The sequence below is a fragment of the Cnephaeus nilssonii genome, assembly GCF_951640355.1.
Source record: "Cnephaeus nilssonii genome assembly, chromosome: 16".
NCBI classification, from domain to species: domain Eukaryota; kingdom Metazoa; phylum Chordata; class Mammalia; order Chiroptera; family Vespertilionidae; genus Cnephaeus; species Cnephaeus nilssonii.
Window position 1 is genome coordinate 31,511,945 of NC_137087.1, and position 20,215 is coordinate 31,532,159.

Sequence of the window (20,215 nt, forward strand, 5' to 3'; positions counted from 1 at the left end):
TGATTCTCTCGCATCATTGATGTTTCTATCTCTCTCTCCCTCTCCATTCCTCTCTGAAATCAATAAAAATATATTTTAAAAATAAAAATAAGGCATAAATAAAAACATTCTACTTCAGAGATATAGAATGAGTTAACATGAAAGGCAGACAAGAATATTAAATATGTTCTTTTCAACTTAACCACATTCGGAGAAAATTATCCCCGAGTGGTTTTGTTTTCACCCCTTGTGGTTCTTTTCACTGACAGATTGGGAGATTTAAAAAAAATCATTTAATTAGTTCTCTAACTGACTTGAGCTTCAGGATGATTATGAATTTCTCTACTATTCTTACATGCTATTATGCTGCTAATGGCACTGTTTTTAAGATTTCATGAGTTACATAGAGTAGAATCAATTCCACATATCACCCCTGTCAAAACAGCTCTTGTGACAATAATATGGGTTTTGGTGTTTTCTCTTAGAGTTTTTTAAGTATAAAATACTTAGTTTATATTGCAAAATTACTGAATGAAATGTTACATCTCTTGTGGAACAGATACTACGTGTATCGGTTAATAATGCAGATTTTGTAATCAAAACATGATGTCAAGGGAAACATCAAAAGTGCTTTATTCAAAGTAATGTCCATCGCTAGCTACACATTTCCCCCATCTTTCAGGTAATTTGTGGATACCGTCCAGATAGAACTTTTCTTGTTTTGAGGCAAGCCATTCATAGACCCAATTTTCCACTTCTTCGTACGTTTTGAAGTGCTGCTCAGAAAGTGCTGTGCCATTGATCAGGACAAGTGGTAATCTGAAGGAGCAAGGTCTGGTGAATACAGCGGGTGGGTTAATACTTCCCAGACAAGATCTTTTAATGTGTATCTAACTGGTTTTGAAGTGTGTGATGGTGCATTATCATGAAGCAAAATTACTTTGCCGAGTCTTCTGGCCCATTCTGGTTGTTTCACAATCAAAGCATGATTCAAATGGATTATTTGTTGTCAGTAGCAATCAGTATTAACAGTTTCACCTGGTTTTAGAAGCTCATAATACACCACACCTTCCTGATCCCACCTAACGCAGAACATTGTCTTCTTTCCAAAGCGATTTGGCCTTGCAGTCAATGTTGATGGTTGATCTAGATCAACCCATGATTTTTTGCATTTGGGATTCTCAAAATAAATCCACTTTTCATCGTCAGTCACAATTCGATGCAAATAAAGACTTCCTTTCATGCCGTTGAAGCAACATTTTACTGATGACTTTTCAATTTTCCATTTGTCTTTCGTTCAGTTGATGTGGCACCCCTTTTCCTTCCTTTCAAATCTTTCCCATTGCTTATAAATGATCAGAAATTGTTTGCTGAGCAATGTTTAATCTTTCTGCAAGTTGTTTTTGAGTTTGACACGCATCTTCATCCAATAATGCTTGTAATTGTTGGTCTTCAAACTTTTTTGGTTGACCTGGATGTTGTTTGTCTTTCACATTAAAATAATCACTTTTAAAGCATTTAAACCAGCGTTCACAAGTATCTTGAGATGGAGCATGTTCACCATAAGCTTCCTGAAGTATACAATAACTTTTTCTTCAAAATAATGAATTAAAACTTCCCGAAAATGCTTTTTTTTTTGGCACGAAATTTGACATTTTTAAGCGTAAAAATATCTATGTTAACACCTTCAGCAAATTTGACATATGAAGTTTTGAGGCTTGCTGTCAATACAACAAAATAGCAGACATATCAAATCGCATATATATCAACATATGTGTAACTCCATCTATTGAAAAAAATCCTCATTATTAACCGGTACACCTAGAGTTTCATGATTCAGAGATAAGTCTTGGGAAACAGAATAGAGGCAAGAAGATTTGAGCTTTAGATGAACTATGCACAACTGAAGAAGTTAGAGACCAGGAGCCAAAATAAAGACATATTTCCATAGTGTGGGGAAGTCAGGAAAATGCTTATGTTGATGCATTCAGGAGGTGATCACTGTTTCAATCACTATGATCCTCACAGTAAAAAAAAACCCACTTTCTTTCCAGTTGTCCTTTTTTTTCTTTTTTTTTGCTTGAAATTGCCTGGAGTAATAAAATGAAAGTTGTGTGGTTCATTAGTCTCCCTTTTAATTAAATGTGAAAGTACCTAAAAGGAAAATTGAAAAAACTATTCCAAAATATCTTTATAGTGTTTGTTCTTGTTCATCACTCATAGTTCTTTCTCCTTTACAACATAAGACACATTCCTCTGTTTAAAAAGGAAATGCAGCCTTCTAAATTCATGTACCATCTTTTTCAACCATTACAGAATAATCTTTTTTTCCCTTCCATGATTATTTTTAAAACATTTTCTTTGGCATATATTTTTATGATCATTCTTCCCACATTAAAAAAAGAAAAAAAATGATAGTCTAATAACTAGTCACTATGAAAAAAAACTTTGCAACAGTAATGAGTCTTGGTCTATTTCCTAAGACACTGGTTTGAATCAGCAAATCCTATTTCAAATGTGTATTAGATTCCATTTCAGTGACTTATGAATTGATAATCTTAAGGTCATTGCTAAAACAACAACAAAACAAAAACAAACAAAAACTTCTTACATTTCTTTTTTAAAAAGTTTGTTCTACATTTATTTTGCACAAGTAGTACAGTTTAAAATGTTCAATAAATGTAGAAATACATACAGCAAAAGGAAGCATCCTTTTCATCACCAGTCCTTTATATATATATATATTAATTTCCCTTTTTTATTGATTAAGATATTACATATGTGTCCTTATCCCCCATTACCCACCAGCCCCTGCTCATACCCTCACCCTCCTGGTGTCTGTTTCCATTTGTTATGCTTATATGCATGTATACAAGTCCTGTGGTTGATCTATCCCCTTTATCCCCACCCTCCCCTACCTTCCCTCTGAGGTTGGACAGTCTGATCGATGCTTCTCTGTCTCTGGATCTGTTTTTGTTCATCACTTTATGTTGTTCATTATATTCCACAAATGCGTGAGATCATGTGATAATATCTTTCTCTGACTGGCTTATTTAACTTAGCATAATGCTCTCCATGTCCATCCATGTTGTTGCTAATGGTAGGAGTTCCTTCTTTTTTACAGCAGCATAGTATTCCATTGTGTAGATGTTCCACAGTTTTTTAATCCACTCATATACTGATGGGCACTTAGGCTATTTCCAAATCTTAGCATTTCCTTGCAACTATTATTAATGACTTTATGTATAATAATTTGAACATTTTTTTCTCTATTTAAATACTTAAACAGCATATTTATGTAAACATTTTCTGTAAGAATGCATTTAAAAAATTAATATTAAGTCATGATGATTTTCCAAGTAGCAACTGGAAAGTAATCTCATTTAAAAAAATAATTTAGTAATATTCTGTTATTGATTCACTGTAGCTTATTTTACTATTTATTTATACTATAGTATGTCCTTAATTATAAAATAATACTGCAAAAGTATGTTTTCCATATTTTTGTCTTGATACTTATAATCAAATTCTTTTAAGAAAAATAGAGAAAAAGGCCTTATAGAAGTTCTAGTCTCTTACCCTAATATATAAAAGGAAGCTCTGTTTTCACACTTCTCCTCAGTATATGAGAGTTCATTATCCAAGAATTCTCATCAGCACTCTATATACAATATAATAACATGATTATGGATATGTGAATAAAGATAAATAAAATAAGATTTCATTTATTTTAAGATAGCAATATATTAAACTCATTGAAGACTATGAGAATGGATTTATATCATATGCATCTGTATTTTTATTTTTTAAATTATTTTGGAATGTGATTGTGACTGTGTGTGTATATGTGTATATGTGGGGTTGGTGAGAGTGAAGAGTCAGACATCATTGCATTTGAATTAAGCTTTACTACTTAGTATCTGTTAGAACTTGAACAAACCATTCATTCTCTTCAAACTTGTAAGTAAAATAATAGTAAGGAGCCTGGAAGCACCACATGATGATGAGAATGTGCAGCCACAGGAACTGTCATTCATTGTTGGTGGGAACACCCAGTGGTGAAGTCCCTTGGGAAGACAGTTTGAAGGTTTCTTTCAAAACTAACCATACTTTTCCCATGTGAGTCAGCTACCACACTTCTTAGTATTTACTCAGAAGGGTTGAAAAATGGGCCCAAACAAACCCTGCATACAAATGTTTACTCAGCTTTTGTCATAATTGCCAAAAGTTGGAAGCAACTAAGATGTCTTTCAGTAGGTGAATGGATTGATAAATGATGGTACATCCAAACAATGGATTATTATTTAGTGTTAAACATATATGACCTATCAAGCCATGGAAATACTTGGAGGAAACTTAAATCCATATTACTAAGTGAAAGACGACAATCTGAAAAGGCTACGAATTGTATGATTCCAACTATGTGGTATTCTGTAAGAGGCAAAACAGTAGAGACAGTAAAAACACCAGTGGCTGCCAGGGATGAGGAAGGGAGGCTGGATGAATAGACAAAGCACAACTGATTTTTAGGGCAGTGAAGACACTATGATGCTATAACGATAAATACTTGTTATCAGACATCTTTCCAAACCCATAGAATGTACATCACCAAGAGTGAACTATAATGTAAACTGTGGATTCTGAGTAGTAATGATGTGTCCTTGTAGGTTTAATTATAATAAACATACCACTCTAGTAGGAGGGTATTGATAATGGGGGAGCTATGCATGTGTGAGAAACCTCTGTGCTTCTCACTCACTTTTTCTGTGCACTTGAAACTACTTTAAAAACTAAAGTGTATTTTTTTAAACTACGAATTATCACAAACAAAAAAGTTATAGTGGTACATAATTCAAACCGTATTTGTGTGAATATAAATAACTGGCACTAAAAAAAATTATGCAATACTACAATTTCTTTATTTCTGTTATTTTTTTTTTAAATATATTTTATTGATTTTTTACAGAGAGGGAGGGAGAGAGATAGAGAGTTAGAAACATCAATGAGAGAGAAACATCGATCAGCTGCCTCCCGCACGCCCCCCACTGGGGATGTGCCCGCAATCACGGTACGTGCCCTTGACCGGAATCGAACCTGGGACCTTTCAGTCTGCAGGCCGATGCTCTATCCACTGAGCCAAACCGGTTCCGGCTATTTCTGTTATTTTATGGTATTTAATTGATACCTTTAGGTGAGAGTATAAAATGCTTATAATGCATGACATATCATGTAATTATTCAGTTTATTCATAATCAATTTCAAAAATGTAAAAAAGGATCAAAATTTACATTTGCTTAAAGTAATTTTTAAAAAGGAAGAGTACTACATGACAATAGGTGGCTATATTTACACTATATCTTAGAGTTTAACCTACTTTTAATTGTCAATCCATGTGATAACATATCTCAAACTGTCTCATACATTTCTAAAAAAACATACACCACTTATATTCACCATCCAACTTGTCTTAAATACTGCAGTTCTAATCCTTGAATATATATATTTTACCTAAATAATAATACAGGAAATCATAAGCATTCTGCAAATTACCTTGTTTGACTATTCTGGGATAACAAAACAAAACATCAACAACAACAAAAGCATTTCCCTGAATAATCACCCAAAGTGACATTATTAAATATTATTTTATTGTAGGAAATTCCAGATAACACTAATTTCTACCCTTTTGGAAAAACTCTCCACAACATTTTCTCATATAAATTTAGTATAGTGTGAAAAGAGAGGGTTGAATAAAAGTATACACTTATTTGTAAGATATTCTCATTGAGAAAAAAGGTGACTATTCATATTTTGATTAATATACACTTCTCTTAAATACAAGAACTAATCGAACTCTTAAGTCAGTTAACACACCAATTAACAATACAATTACTAACTGAAATTGAAGTGCTAGTCATTAAGGTAAATACTTGTACAGGTCCAAAGGGAAATAATAAATTCACAAAATGTAGGCTGTGGGTTTCACTTGGTGTCTTCTGTCATAGAACCTACTACTGTGATGAAATTAGCATTTAGTTATTTTGACTGGTAGAAAATGCTCTTAAATAAATCTATGGGGGAAAAACCTTTCATTCTAGGACGTATTTCTTTTTACCTTAATCCTTTATCCAATTACTCTTCAAGTAATTGAGTGCCAGAAATTGCTTTGAGGATATTACTTGCATTATGTCATTTGATTATCACTTTATCTTCTTGTATAAGTATTGGTTGCCTCAATTCACAAAGAGGAAACCTGTCAAGTCCACATGACTTTGGAAGTGAGAGAGGTTTCATTTTAATCCACGTCTCTGATTCCAAAATCTAGGAAGTGTCCTCCTGCTTCTTTGTCCTTGCCTCCACTTAGCAGCAGTCTGGCAAATACCTTCTGTAATTAGGAGTAGAGATTAATTCATTCATAGTCTTTTGAGTATTCACAACAAGCCAGGTACAGATCTAGTTACTAGTGTTAGGGCAGTGTACAAAACTAAAATCATGCTTCAAATGAAAACAAAAACAAAAACAAAACAAAACAAAAACCTTTTTAGATTAATAGAAACATATCCCTTATGTACTTTACTGTTCATCCACCTGCTTAGCCAAGTCAAAAGAGCCCATCTGTTCAGATTGTAGATACAGTGTGTTTTACTTCTGAGACCCCGCTGTCTGCCTAAAGGATTATTTGTTTAAGAAACCAGTATATGAAGTAGACTAGCTATATAATATAGTTCTTAAAAGGTCAACAACTGGCCTAACTGGTTTGGCTCAGTGGATAAAGCGTTGGCCTGCGGACTCAAGGGTCCCAGGTTCGATTCCAGTCAAGGGCATGTACCTTGGTTGCGGGCACATCCCCAGTAGGGAGTGTGCAAGAGGCAGTTGATCGATGTTTCTCTCTCATCGATGTTTCTAACTCTCTATCCCTCTCCTTTCCTCTCTGTAAAAAATCAATAAAATATATTTTAAAAAAATAAAAAATAAAAAGGTCAACAACTGCCTGGCCTGCATGGCTCAGTGGTTGAGCTTTGACCTATGAGCCAGGAGTGCAAGGTTCAATTCCTGGTCAGGGAACATGCCCGGGTTGTGGGCTCAGTCCCTAGTGTGGGGCATGCAGAAGGCAGCTTATCAATGATTCTCTCTCATCATTAATGTTTCTCTCTCTCTCTCCCTCTCCCTTCCTCTCTGAAATCAATAAAAATAAAAAACAAAAATAAAATATTGATGGCTTATTTATCCTTAAAAAAGAAAAGATGGCAACAATTGGTGTCATTTTGCCTAAGCTTGAATCCTGGCAAAACTACTTACTGACTTTTTCTTTAAAGTTATATATTTTCTCTACGATTCAGTATGACCATTTGTGAAATGCTATAAGGATATTGTCAACATTTTGTTTTAATAATATATCAAGGATTCAGAACATTGAAATCCTTAGAGGAGTTTTTGGTGCAGAATAAGTTCTTAATGTCAGAATTTAGGAACCTCATCATGTAGGAGTCAGATGTAGCTATAGCAGGATTCAAAGAACACTAGAATTGGACTCAGAAATGAACCTCTGTCAATTACAAAAATGTATGGCTTTAGTCATGGCTTTAAATTTTTCCAAACTTAGCATTTTATAGTGATAAATTTGTAAAGATTGTCATTCTGTTTTTGAGGAATTTTTATTGTGCAGATTAAGTGAAAATTGAATCATTCATTTATGTATTCATTAGAGAACTATTTATTAGATAGAAAATATGATGTTATAGTTACTTTCTTACATGCTGGCAATATAATAATGAATAAAAAAGACATAGTCATGAATTTGAGATATTTACAGTGGGAAGTTATTTAGTTTTTATGAATGATTTCTCCTTTATTCAGTTTGCTTTCTATGTATCCGGCCTGAATTGGATGGAATATTTTAATAGTCACCTGTATAGTCACAAAATAGGATTAGGTGATTCATATTTAGCTATATCAGGGTGAGAATTTAGTTTAGTTTCTATTCTCTTAGCCAAAGTGTGAAGATTTCTTCTTTCTATATTAGCAAACTAAGGATTTACTTACTTTTAAAGTTTAGTCTTTTACATAAATTTTGTCTCGGTCATCTCTCTCAGACCACTTTAAATGATTTCAATGACATATCTAAGGATTCATCTTAAGAGATTATATATACTATTTCCCAACAGGGAAATTAAATTTATATGGGAGGCTATGTAGAAACCAGAATGTAGTTGTTATTTGTTTTTGACACTCTGTAGGTCAAAGTTTCTTTTGTTGGTAATGAAAAAAAAAGTGACTTATAATCAGTGACTTCAAGCAGACAACAGATAAATCTAGCAAGTAGTGAGATAAGATACATATGCTTTTTGGATATCAGTCCAGAATTTACTTTTAAAATATAATTTACAAAATATACAAACCATTTCAGATTTGATCTTTCAAGGACAGAGTTTTCTAAGCTTATTAAAATTTTGAAATTATACGTAGCTATTCAGAAAACGTCTGGAAATAATGATCTCTTAAGATCACAATCCTCATTGTCCCATTTCCTCCAAACATAGCTAAGTATCTGTGGGTATATGTACTCTAGTGTTGTTGATGAACATGCTATCATTTTTTAAACATGTTTTTATTGAAATTTAGAGGGAGTTGAAAGGAGAGGAATTGAGAGATAGAAACATTGATGAGATGAGAGAGAAACATCATCAGTTGGCTTCTTCCTATATGCCTACTACTAAGGATTGAGCCCGCAACTCAGGCATGGGCCCTGACAGGGAATTGAACTAGTGACCTATCGGTTCCTGGGTTGATGTTCAACTGCTGAGCCACACTGGCTGGGCCATGCTATCATTTTAATGGTGGCTTCCTGCAGATGCAATGAACAAATGTGTACTAAAGCATAGATGTAACATACTAATTTTAGGCGTATCAGTAGCAGCAAGCCAGCTGGGACATCAAATGTTCCCATGATAGATAAGCATTTTAATATCCTACAAACAACAGGGCAAGGATGGTTACACATGCAGACTGTGCCCAGACTTCTAATGCCCATGTATCTTCATGTCCACAACTTCACTCTTCAGTAGGGTGGCATTATGAGGAAATGTTACCTTAAAATAGTGGAATTATTATAAAAGATTTAAAGAAGACAAAACATTTCTATTTATACCAATTGCATGTCTTATTTTATGTCCATGAATCTACCAAGTCCTTATTGGGGCATATGTTGATTTAATTGGGCTGCCTCATGCTGCTTAATTAAACCCTGAGGGATTTTGATTAGTTGCATGGAAGGAAAAGCATAGCCAGGTACACTGTTTCACTGTTCTTTTTCTTGTTTCTTAACCACCTAAAAATTTCATCTTTAGTGTTTGTGTTTGTGGACCATCAAGTTACCCCAGAGGCATAACTATTTAAAAGAAGACAGCTAACAAGCCCAAAGGATTTTACCATGAAACTGTTCATTAGACAAGACACAGTATACAGATCAGTTACAGTTGTGGACTTGAGCCAAAAATTGTTACAGAGATCAAAGCAGAGGCATTTGTCTTTCCACATTTCTCATTACTCTTTGAGACTTGAAACCCAATGCTTAAAAAAAAAAAAAAGATTTTGCTTATCTGTTCTTTCTGTTACATTTTAAAAGGTCTACAGGTAGCATGGGCACAAGTTAAGTTGTTAAATGCAAATGTGGACTATGTCATTTGTATTTAAATTGTTTTAATATACTGTGATATTACCTAGAGGTTTGCTTTCCAAATGGGTATGGAAGACTATTTTAATGAAGTCAGCTACATGTAAAAAGTAATCTTTTTTAAGAGGCTGTATAAATTGGTTTAATGCATTAAACTCCATGGGAACATTGATTTTTTAAAAAGGAAAAGTGAAATTTTATGCTTAAAACCCATTTGTTAATGTTTTAAAATTGTTTTATTTCAATCAAGATTTTTTTCCCCCCATTTGCTTTCTCCTCTACAATAATGTGGAAGTCATTTCTACGTCCAGTTGGCAACTGCTTCTTTGCTTCCGGTCACTTTGATCACTATGTCCCCTGTCTGGCCCCTCTCCTCCTGCCTGTTTGTTTAATTCTCTTTGGCCTTTGCATACTTAGTGAGAAAATTGAAATATTCAGATTGGAACTACTTTATTTTACCACTATGGAAACAAAGGACCCCCTAAGACCTGTAGTATCTCTGGCTTCTCTTCAGATACAGTGGAGGAACAATCCTTGCTCTTACCTATAAGGGCCGCCACTTCTCCATTTGTCACTGGATCCCACGATGTCCCACTTAAATATTTTCACCTGCTAATATTTCTTAGTTTTGCAGCACCATCCAATATTCACTTCCTATTGGATTATTTGACTTGTGCTAAAAACAAGTTATACTATTAACCACCGTCTAAAATTTTATTACACCCCTCTCTAGGTCTTATGCTTTTCCTTTCCTTTTCCTAGAAACAAACAAAATATATGTGTACTTGCTGTCTCCATGTCCTCAGCTCTTCTATCCTTAATTTACTCCAATCAGTATTCTACCACCTGACTGACATTCAGGATTCATAAGTCCCTGATTTGTCCAAGTCAAATGATTCCTTCTCAGTCATTGTCTTACACAACTATCTGGCAGTATTAAAGCATAGTTGACTATTCCCTGTTCTTTGAAGTACTTTATTTTATTTTTTTACTTCATTTCTGACACACCTTTGCAGTCTCCTTTTCTTTTCCTCTTTTGAGACTCAGGATTCAGTACTTGACCTTTCTTTTTTCTATTCATAATTTCTTGCTAAGATATGTATTCTTCTCCTATACATTAAGTGGCATACACATGCTTATTACCTTTGTGTTGACATTTTGAGGACTAATGTTTCAGTGAATATAAGGGTGCACATATCATTTCAAAATAGTACTTCAGTTTTGAGGAGGAAATGTCCAAAAGTGGAATTGCTGCGTTATATGGTAGATTTAATTTTAGTTTTTTGCAGGATTTCCATAATGTTTTACATTATGGCTGCACCACTTCTCAGTCCAACAAAGAGTGCACAATTTTTCATTTTTCAAAAAAAAATTTTTTTCTGCCTGCACATATCTCAAAAATGAAGTATTCCAAAATTGAGTGTTGAGAATCATATTAGAATCTCTATATTCTTCCTTCCTTTATTTGCCATCAAGTACTTTCACTAGTTCCTTTAAATTAAGACTTCACTATCTTATTTATATTAACACTCATCTAATTCTAGTTCTCCATAAGCTCATTACTAGACTATTTAAGAACAAATTAATTTCCTTTTGGTAATCTCTTTCTTCCTCAACCATGCTTAGAAACAAATCTAAATTTCTAAAATACCATGATTATCATATTCCTATTCTTCCTAATGACCTATTCCAACTGCAAGAAGATTAAATATAATCTTTCTATCCTCTGATTATTCCAGAATCTGGGCATATTTTACCTATCTTCACTTAACTGCTAATTTTCTGCAACATATTGCAGGAAACATGATAAATTGGATGCTTCAAGCTATATATCTGAATTATTCTAGTCAATTTCCATGACATGAGATGTGGAATAGGCTGAACTGTTTCTAAATAAACTTGAATTTTAATCAATCACAGTTTTCTTGATATACCAATGTTAAGATTTAGAACTATCATATTGAGGTTTGAGGGCACAATCCTACTAATATTTTAATTACCACAAACTTCGCAAAGCTGTCCACGTTTATAAAAAGTCACGGAACCTAATTGTCTTTGTCATATATTATGCCATTCCAATTATTTTCTCTTATTGCTTCACTTTCTCTATGTAAGGTTAATTTTCTCCAAAAAATAAAAAATAAAAAAAATTGTAGGTCCTTTGCGAAAAGAGATCTTGTTTTATGCTTCTCTTTTATGCCTGGTGCTGACCAAGTAGCAGAGGATTATAATCCTCTGTTCAATTGAACTGAATCCTCTGCCTGAAATCTGTTGCTCACCATTCCACCGATAAACAGCTTGCTACTAGAGGAGACACCTTGCCCTCATTACAAAGGTTTCCAAATGGAGCCTGGATCAAGGCTTCCAGATGCTGCTTTAATTGGGGCCCTGAACTCTCTGAACCATAGTCCCTAGAAAAATAGCATTTTCCAAAACCCTCATTTTAAAGAGACTTTCATTTTATAACTGTTACCACATATGAAATCAACTGAAAAAATTGTCTTCTTTGAAAAACCTAGCCTGTAGTACACCGTGTATGCATTCCTTGGCATGGGAAATAACTACTGGTCTTGGACCTACTTATAAATAAATACATTTTTAAAGCTTGATATCAGTTAGTAAAACATTCTTATGTATTGGATTCATGTATTTCTGTCATATATATTATAGCATTTAAAAATGTGAAATGCATTTTCACATATGGTAGCCACAAAAAGAATGTTGTTTTGCAAGGAGAGCCATGTATTAACTAAATGCTCAGATATCAAAAGTTTTTAAAAGATGAAGATATATAAAAGAAATTCAGTGACTAATTAGCATTTTGTGTAATATTCTGCCCAAACTACTAATTTTATTTCAATTTTAACATTTTTACCTAATCACTACAATAGCATATTTTCATATTGACTTTATTGCAATGTGCAATTTTCTTGACTTCAAATCATAGTATACTGTTTGAACAATTATGTACTTAACTCACTGAACCAAATAGTAAAATCGTTTAATTTTTGCACATTTTACAAATGGAGCCACAAACTTTATTGATCAATCAGCATACTTTAGAATGGTTCAGTTTTATGTGCATTGCTGAATGAGCCATATACTTTACAAGAATAGCTTCATATGTTTCTGGAATTCAGCTGCAAACTCTCCTAGCCAAAAGAAATACCTTATTCTGGTTCACTTAAAATGCACAATGACTTGCTGTTATTTCACAGCTTTACTGGTACTTACATTCTCAACAAGTTTCAATAATTTCTGTATGTGCTTATGTTAAACTATGGTTACAATTAGTAATTCAATGAAAATAAAATTATAGGCATGAAATTCTAAGACAGTGAAATTTTAGAAAATATAAGGGTTAAAATATGTAGCTATGAGAAATGATAAGGTGGAATAGATGTGATCAAGCTCATCTGCTTTGGAAAAAAATTCATTTTACTAAATAATTGATTTGGTTGAGTCACGATTAAATTCATATTCATTCTCTCTCTCTCTCTTTCTCTCCCTCTCTCGATGCCCCCTCATGATTTCTGCCAAAGATAAAATATGTTCAAGTTAAATTTAACGTGTAAATATTGGATACAATATTACCACTAACCAGAATGTTGCAAATGGCACATAAATAAGGCAACAATCAGAATATTGCATTCATATAAAAATTATTATTATATAGAATATTTAGTAGATGTTGTTTGACAATTATTTTTTTATTAGACAAATAACACATAAATAGATTTCTTTAGTTTTGGACATCAGAAGAACATAATTACATCAAGCATATTTGACTTATGGAACACTATCATTGATCATATTTGGGCTACTTATATTTTATGTTACTTCTTTTATTTAATAATTTAAAATAATATAATAAACACCATGAAATCACTGCTTCAGATCAAGAACTGTAGCATTACCTATAACTTACACTTACCTATGTATACTTCTCCTACCACTGCCATCTGATAAGTATGGAAAAATCTTGCTTGTTTGCCCAACTTTGAACTTTGTAAAATGGGTATTGTCCTATATGGTATTCAGAAAAATACCTTTTTGGTATTTTTACCTTGTCAATATACAGTTTTAATGTTATATAGTACAACATATAACTGTAGTTCATGCATTTTATTAGCTGAATATAACTAAATTATAAATGCAAGCCTCTCTTATTTTTTCATTATTTTGTGAAAGGGAATATTGGTAGGCACTTGTTTTTATTATGTTACGATCCAAGTGTCCTTGCATATTATGGTATGTAATTATATGCTTTTTATCTACCTTGAAATAGTAAGTCCTTTTTCATATTGATTTGAGTTCTACATTTATTTTTAATTGGCTTATGAATTTTATGAATTGCAGATCTCTTCTATCAATTTGTATTATCTTTTCCTTAAAGTATCAAATAATAAAAAGTTTTTATTTTTCTTTATGTTTAGTGCTTTTAATATCTTAGTTATTTGTACATTACAATGTCAAGATGAGAATTATATTAATCAACTAGTAGCCCGTTTGCACGAAGATTCGTGCAATAGACCTTCATTCACCTGGCTGCCTGCACCAGTTTTCTGCCGGCACCAGGGACCCAGGCCTTGGCTGTGGCCACCGCCTTCTGCCTTTTTCAGGGTCGGGGCTTGGCCCCGGGCGGTGGCCTTGGGCTCAGCGGCACCCAACATCCTTGCTAAGGATCGCAGGAGCCGACCCCCAGTGGTTTCCTGCGATCGGTGCAGGCTGCCCACTGGTGCCCAAGGCTGGGAAAGCCTCCACCCCAGGCTTTCCTGGCCTTGGGCTCAGCGGCACCCAACATCCTTGCTAAGGATCGCAGGAGCCGACCCCCAGTGGTTTCCTGTGATCAGTGCAGGCTCCCCGCTGGTGCCCAAGGCCCGGAAAGCCTAGGCCCCTGGGACCCCCGGGAGCGGCGGGAGGGGCCGGGCCACGCCCCCCCAGGTGGCCGATCGACCCCCGGGAGGGGCGGGAGGGGCAGGACCACGCCCTCCCAGGTGGACGATCAACCCCGGGACCCCTGGGAGGGGCGGGAGGGGCCCGGACACGCCCCCCTAGGTGGCCCATCACCCCAGGCACCCCCCGGGAGCGGCTGAATGGGCCCGGCTACGCCCCCCCGGGGTGCCGATGGGCCCGGCCATGCCCCCCAGGGTGCCGATCGCCCCAGGCACCCCCGGGAGCGGCGGCATGGGCCCGGCCACGCCCCCCGGGGTGCCGATGGGCCCGGCCACGCCGCCCGGGGTGCCGATCGCCCCAGGCACCCCGGGGAGCGGCGGCATGGGCCCGGCCACGCCCCCCGGGGTGCCGATCGCCCCAGGCACCCCCGGGAGCGGCGGCATGGGCCCGGCCACTTGGCACCGCCATCTTGAACTTCTCAACGGCGGATATGCCACCCGGAGTCCCGCCCCCAGCCTCCTGCCGGCCCAATCGTGGGCATAGAGGAGGTGCGGTCAATTTGCATGTTTCTCTATTATAAGGTAAGATATTCTCTTTTAAGAATTTAGATTTTGAGTATTATGCAAGGAAATAATCCATTGTACTTTATTTATTTTCCATATAGATAACCAAATTTCCCAATACCATTGGTTGGAAAAACTCTCCTTTCCCAAGGGCTTCATCTTGCCATCTCTGTCATAATAAACTTGCATATACACAGATGTCTGTTTTCCCCAAATTTATAATTTGTATATCTGTCTACTTATAAACACACTGTATTTGTATATATTTAAAACATTTTTTCATAAAAGAAGATATGCACAGTGGCTGCTTCAATCTGCATTCCCACCAACAGTGCATGAGGGTTTCCTTTTCTCCATATCCTGTCAACACTTGTATTTTTTTATTTATTTATTGATGATAGCCATTCTGACAGGTGTGAGGTGATAGCTCATTGTGGTTTTAATCTGCATTTCTCTGATGATTAGTGACACTGAGCATCTTTTCATATGTCTATTGGCCATTTGTATTACATAATGGAAGAAATACTCTGCCATGAAAAGAAGAAAATCTTACTATTTGTGACTGCATGGATGGGCCTAGAGAGTGTTATGCTAAGTGAGATAGCCAGTCATTGAAAGACAAACAAAATAGAAACAGATTCATATGTATAGAGAATAGACTGACATCTGTCAGAGGGGAGGTAAGGTTAAGGGGCTGAGTTAAAAAGAAGAAGGGATTAAGCAAAATGCAACAACTCATAGACATGGACAACTGTATAGCAATAACCAGAGGGTAAGCGTGGGGTTAGGGGAGGTAGAAGAGGGTAAAGGAGGGATAAATGGTGATGGAAGGATACTTGACTAGGGGTGCAGAACACACAATAAAACATACAGATGATGTATTATAGAATTGTATATCTGAAAAAAATATATATATATAATTTTATTAACCAATGTCACCACAATAAATTTAAATAAATAAGTAAAACATAAATATATATGTATTTAAATATAAATAAATGTGTCTTCATTTATTAAATGGGGGAAAAAGACCATAATAACCAAATAGAAAAAGTCAAGATTCCAGTTCCTATAGGAAAAGAATAAAACTTATAATTCCCCCAAAATAAGTAAATTAGATTGGGGTTATACATATAATGAGCTACACTACTGTTACACAGTCTTCAGTTTGACAAAAATGCAAAAGAAACAAACAAACCCGTAAACAATATGATGGTTAACTCTCTAATGTTTGTAAAGTATAAAATGACAGAATCTAAATTTGTCAGAGATGCAAATTTGGCTGCCTTTCAAATTGATGTCGACGTGCCCTCTATGACCAGGTAATTTCTTCTGTACATTTTCTTGAAAGGAATGCTTTACTTTTACATAAGTATATGCATGCAGGATTTCTACACCAGTGTAATTTTACTATTCTGAAAATAAGTTCCAATAGGGTGTCCAATATGGGTGTTGACAAATCTATACACGACACTCTCCTTAACTGTCATTGAAAAATTCCAAGATGCAATGTCAAGTGATGAAAGGAAGAAGAGAACAATAGCTGGAAAATAGAACCTCATTTGTGAAAAACACATACCTATCCATGTGGCAGCATGTATGTTTTCGCTTATTTGTACTTCAACTTTCACTCATGTGCGTTGATCAGTGTAAGGAAAAATATGAGTTTAAATTTGAAAATAATCATCACTATAAAGACAAAACAGGAAGAGCTACAAGGTCTTCAAAATCCTGGAGATTTTTTGAACTCATCAGTAAATTCATCTTTGTAAATGACTGTTGCAAAATGATGCATAGCCATCAGAATTTCTGATATATAGAAGCACATGCATCTGAGCACATGGAGTGTCTCCCCCATTTTTTGCTTTGATCCAATCAAATTTGCTTTTCTTGTTTAAAGCAGTGAGATTAGAAATAAAAGTTTCCTCAGCTGAACTCTTTCTATTTAGGTTATAAATCCAAGAGGTCTTATAACTGAGAGCCTTTTCATTTGAATTTAGGTGCTTTGTTGTTACACATTATTCTTCTGTAATTGCAGCCTCTCTTCTTCAGTTCAGTATGGGAGAATTACCAGAGAAAATAATACTAATTCAGACCCTTTTCCACACATGTTGCCCAATACAGATAACTCATATTTATTTTTATATTGTCTTTTATTCCCAAAATAGCAATATTTAATATATCCCTATATGTCTGATTGGGTATCTTTGAAAGTACTGTGGAAAAAGTTCTAGAACTCAGATGCATAAAGGCAATTCCATGCAAATAAGAGTTCAATTATTGTGATACTTATCCACAGGCTGATACTGTGATTCATCTAAAATGTACACTTGTCCTAACTCTTACCTGTTAATCACAAAAGGCACCATGAATGACTTCCTGCTGGAACAGTGAAGTACTGATAAGACTTATTTCTGGGTCAGTAATGCAAACTCTGAATTTCCTTATTGATTTTCCAGGTGCGTTCCATGTAGGATGTTGGCATTATAACGGCGCCAGGGACTGCTTTTGCAGAGCACTTACTGCCAGCCGTTTATCTGACCAAAGTTAGCTTTCTCTGCATGGTCGCCAGCAGAGAATTCTTTCTGGTTTAGTTTTCTGAGCCTTTAGTAGAAATTTGCTGTCTGCACTGATACAAAAGTGTTTTTGAGAAATGGAAACTTATCTTCACAAATTCATTTCATGCTATCCATGATGGAGTGTGAGAAGAAAGAATCATAACCAGGTCAGGCATTGAATCTTACAGTATTGATCACATGACTGGAATGCCAGCCCTTCTGATATTTATCCTGAGATACTGGACAATGTTTTAGACACCCAGGTTTATGAAGTGATTTCCAGAACCTTCCTTTGTCTTAGAGTAATATTTCAACACTGAAAGATTTAAAAAAACAGAATAGATTTTTCAGTATACATATAAGGGATTTTGATCTATGAATCACACCTAGTATTATGGAGTGAATGCTTGTGTCCTTCAAAATTCATATGCTGAAATCCTAACCCCTGGTGTGATGTTGCTAGGAGGTTGGGCCTTTAGAGGGTGAGTAGATCTTGAGGGTGGAAACATCATCAATGGTATTAATGCCCTTAAAAGAGGAGATGTGTGGGCTTGCTTGCCTGCTGTCTACTCTCTGTCGTGTGAGGATACAATGAGAAGGTGGCCATCTGCAAACCAGGAAGCAGGATCTAACCAACTCAGGACATGCCAACATCTTGGACTTCCTAGGCTCTAGAACTATAGAAGTAAATGCTTTTTTATTAAACTACCAGTCTATAGTAAATCGTCAAAGCAGCACAAACTGACTGGAACACGTGGTATTTTCCATTTTAATCTGGTTGAGGAAAACCTAAATTTCTCTAGTTTGGGGTGAGAATCAAACACTGGAAATAAAACCTTCAAATATGACTTGAATAACTCAACTGTAGTAAATAATAAATTAACACTGTAACATATAGTACTTTGAATTTTTTGGCTTCTTTTGAGTTATTTTATTTTGCTTTGACTTTTCCATAAATGTTCCAAATTTATGTTAGTAGTTCCCTATTAATTGTTTTGAAGATCCTAAGTTCTAAAACATTGTAGTGTATGTTTCTAGATGCAGACAATTGAAGAGAATTTATCTTTAAACTTCTGTTTTTCTCCACTAGAGAACAGAACTAGAACAGTAATAACTTCGACTTTTATGTTTTACACATCATGTTACACTCTAAACAGTGATTGATTTTTTGACAGTCTACTTTGTGCTTTAAACTCATGCAAAACTACTGCGATTTTTCTCTCTTGCATGAGTGACTTGTCAAAACTGGTTAGATTTGAAAGAGTGCAACAGCTGAAAGAAAGGAAAACTTTCAGAATAGAAGACACAAATAAAAGTTGTATCATTTATTTAAGGAAACAATAATAGGGGAAAATAATGTCACCCTTGGGAAGGACTTTGGCCCAAAGCAGAGATTTGAATTTCTATAACTTCAAAAGTCATGGTATTTCATTTAGACTTTTTATTTGAAATAGTGGCCTGTCTTATATAAACAACCACATTTTTGCACATCCTAGATTCCATATAATTATTTTCTCATAAGGAATGAATGGGTTCCTTGGTTCCCTTATTCTGACAGTACATTGCTCAGGTCAGTAAATTTTAAGATTATAGTTAAATACATTGATCTCAGTTGTTTGCAAAAATATCAGAAGACTAGAAGACAGAAAACTCAGGTGGAAGATGGTGAACTTTACTTTTTTTTCAATTGTTGCCCAAAGAATAATCCATAAAGATGAGAGAATTGCATATTATTTTCTCATTCCTCTACTAGAGGTGCATATTTCATAATCCTGAAGTGGGATTTAGAATATGCAGTTTCAATCAATATATCAAGAGTGTGGTGAACACATTTAAAAAAAATAAACATTTGTCCAGTGAGGAATGAGCATTGTTTTCTTGTGCTTACTATTTTTAGAGGTCCATGCATGTTAATCCAAGAATGAGCTTAAGTGAAAGGAATTCATGGCAAGCGAGAAAATAGAATAATTCCAGTGGGAGGTATAGAAAGCACATGGATCAGGAAATGGAAGATAGTGTTTCACTTCCTGAGTAATGTCTCTATGATATTCTGGAGGACATTACATTTTGGTCCACAGCAATGTGGTTCAGAAGTCTCTGACCACTGTCATTGGGGTGGGGGTGGGGGTAGATTTGGGAGTTTGAGAAAAAAAGAGAGAAATAGTTAATAGACACAGATTCCCAGGGGGAGGGAGGATGGGGAGATGAAGGAGTATAGAGGGATAAATGGTGATGGAAGGAGACTTGACTTGGGGAGAAACACATAATATATTGTACAGATGATGTATTGTCAAATTGGGCACCTGAAACTTGTATAATTTGGTTAACCAGTGTCACTCCAGTAAATTCAATAAAATGAGGGGGAAAAAGTCTCTAAAGAGAACTAAGGATAGGTTATCAGAATCTCATTTTATATACATTAAATTCACAATAATGATCTTTTGCAAATAAAATAATAAATGTATTTTAAGGTCTACAGACATATTTAAGACTACACAGGTTTTAAAGCAACATATTTAACCTTATTTTAAAATTATTTTATTGAG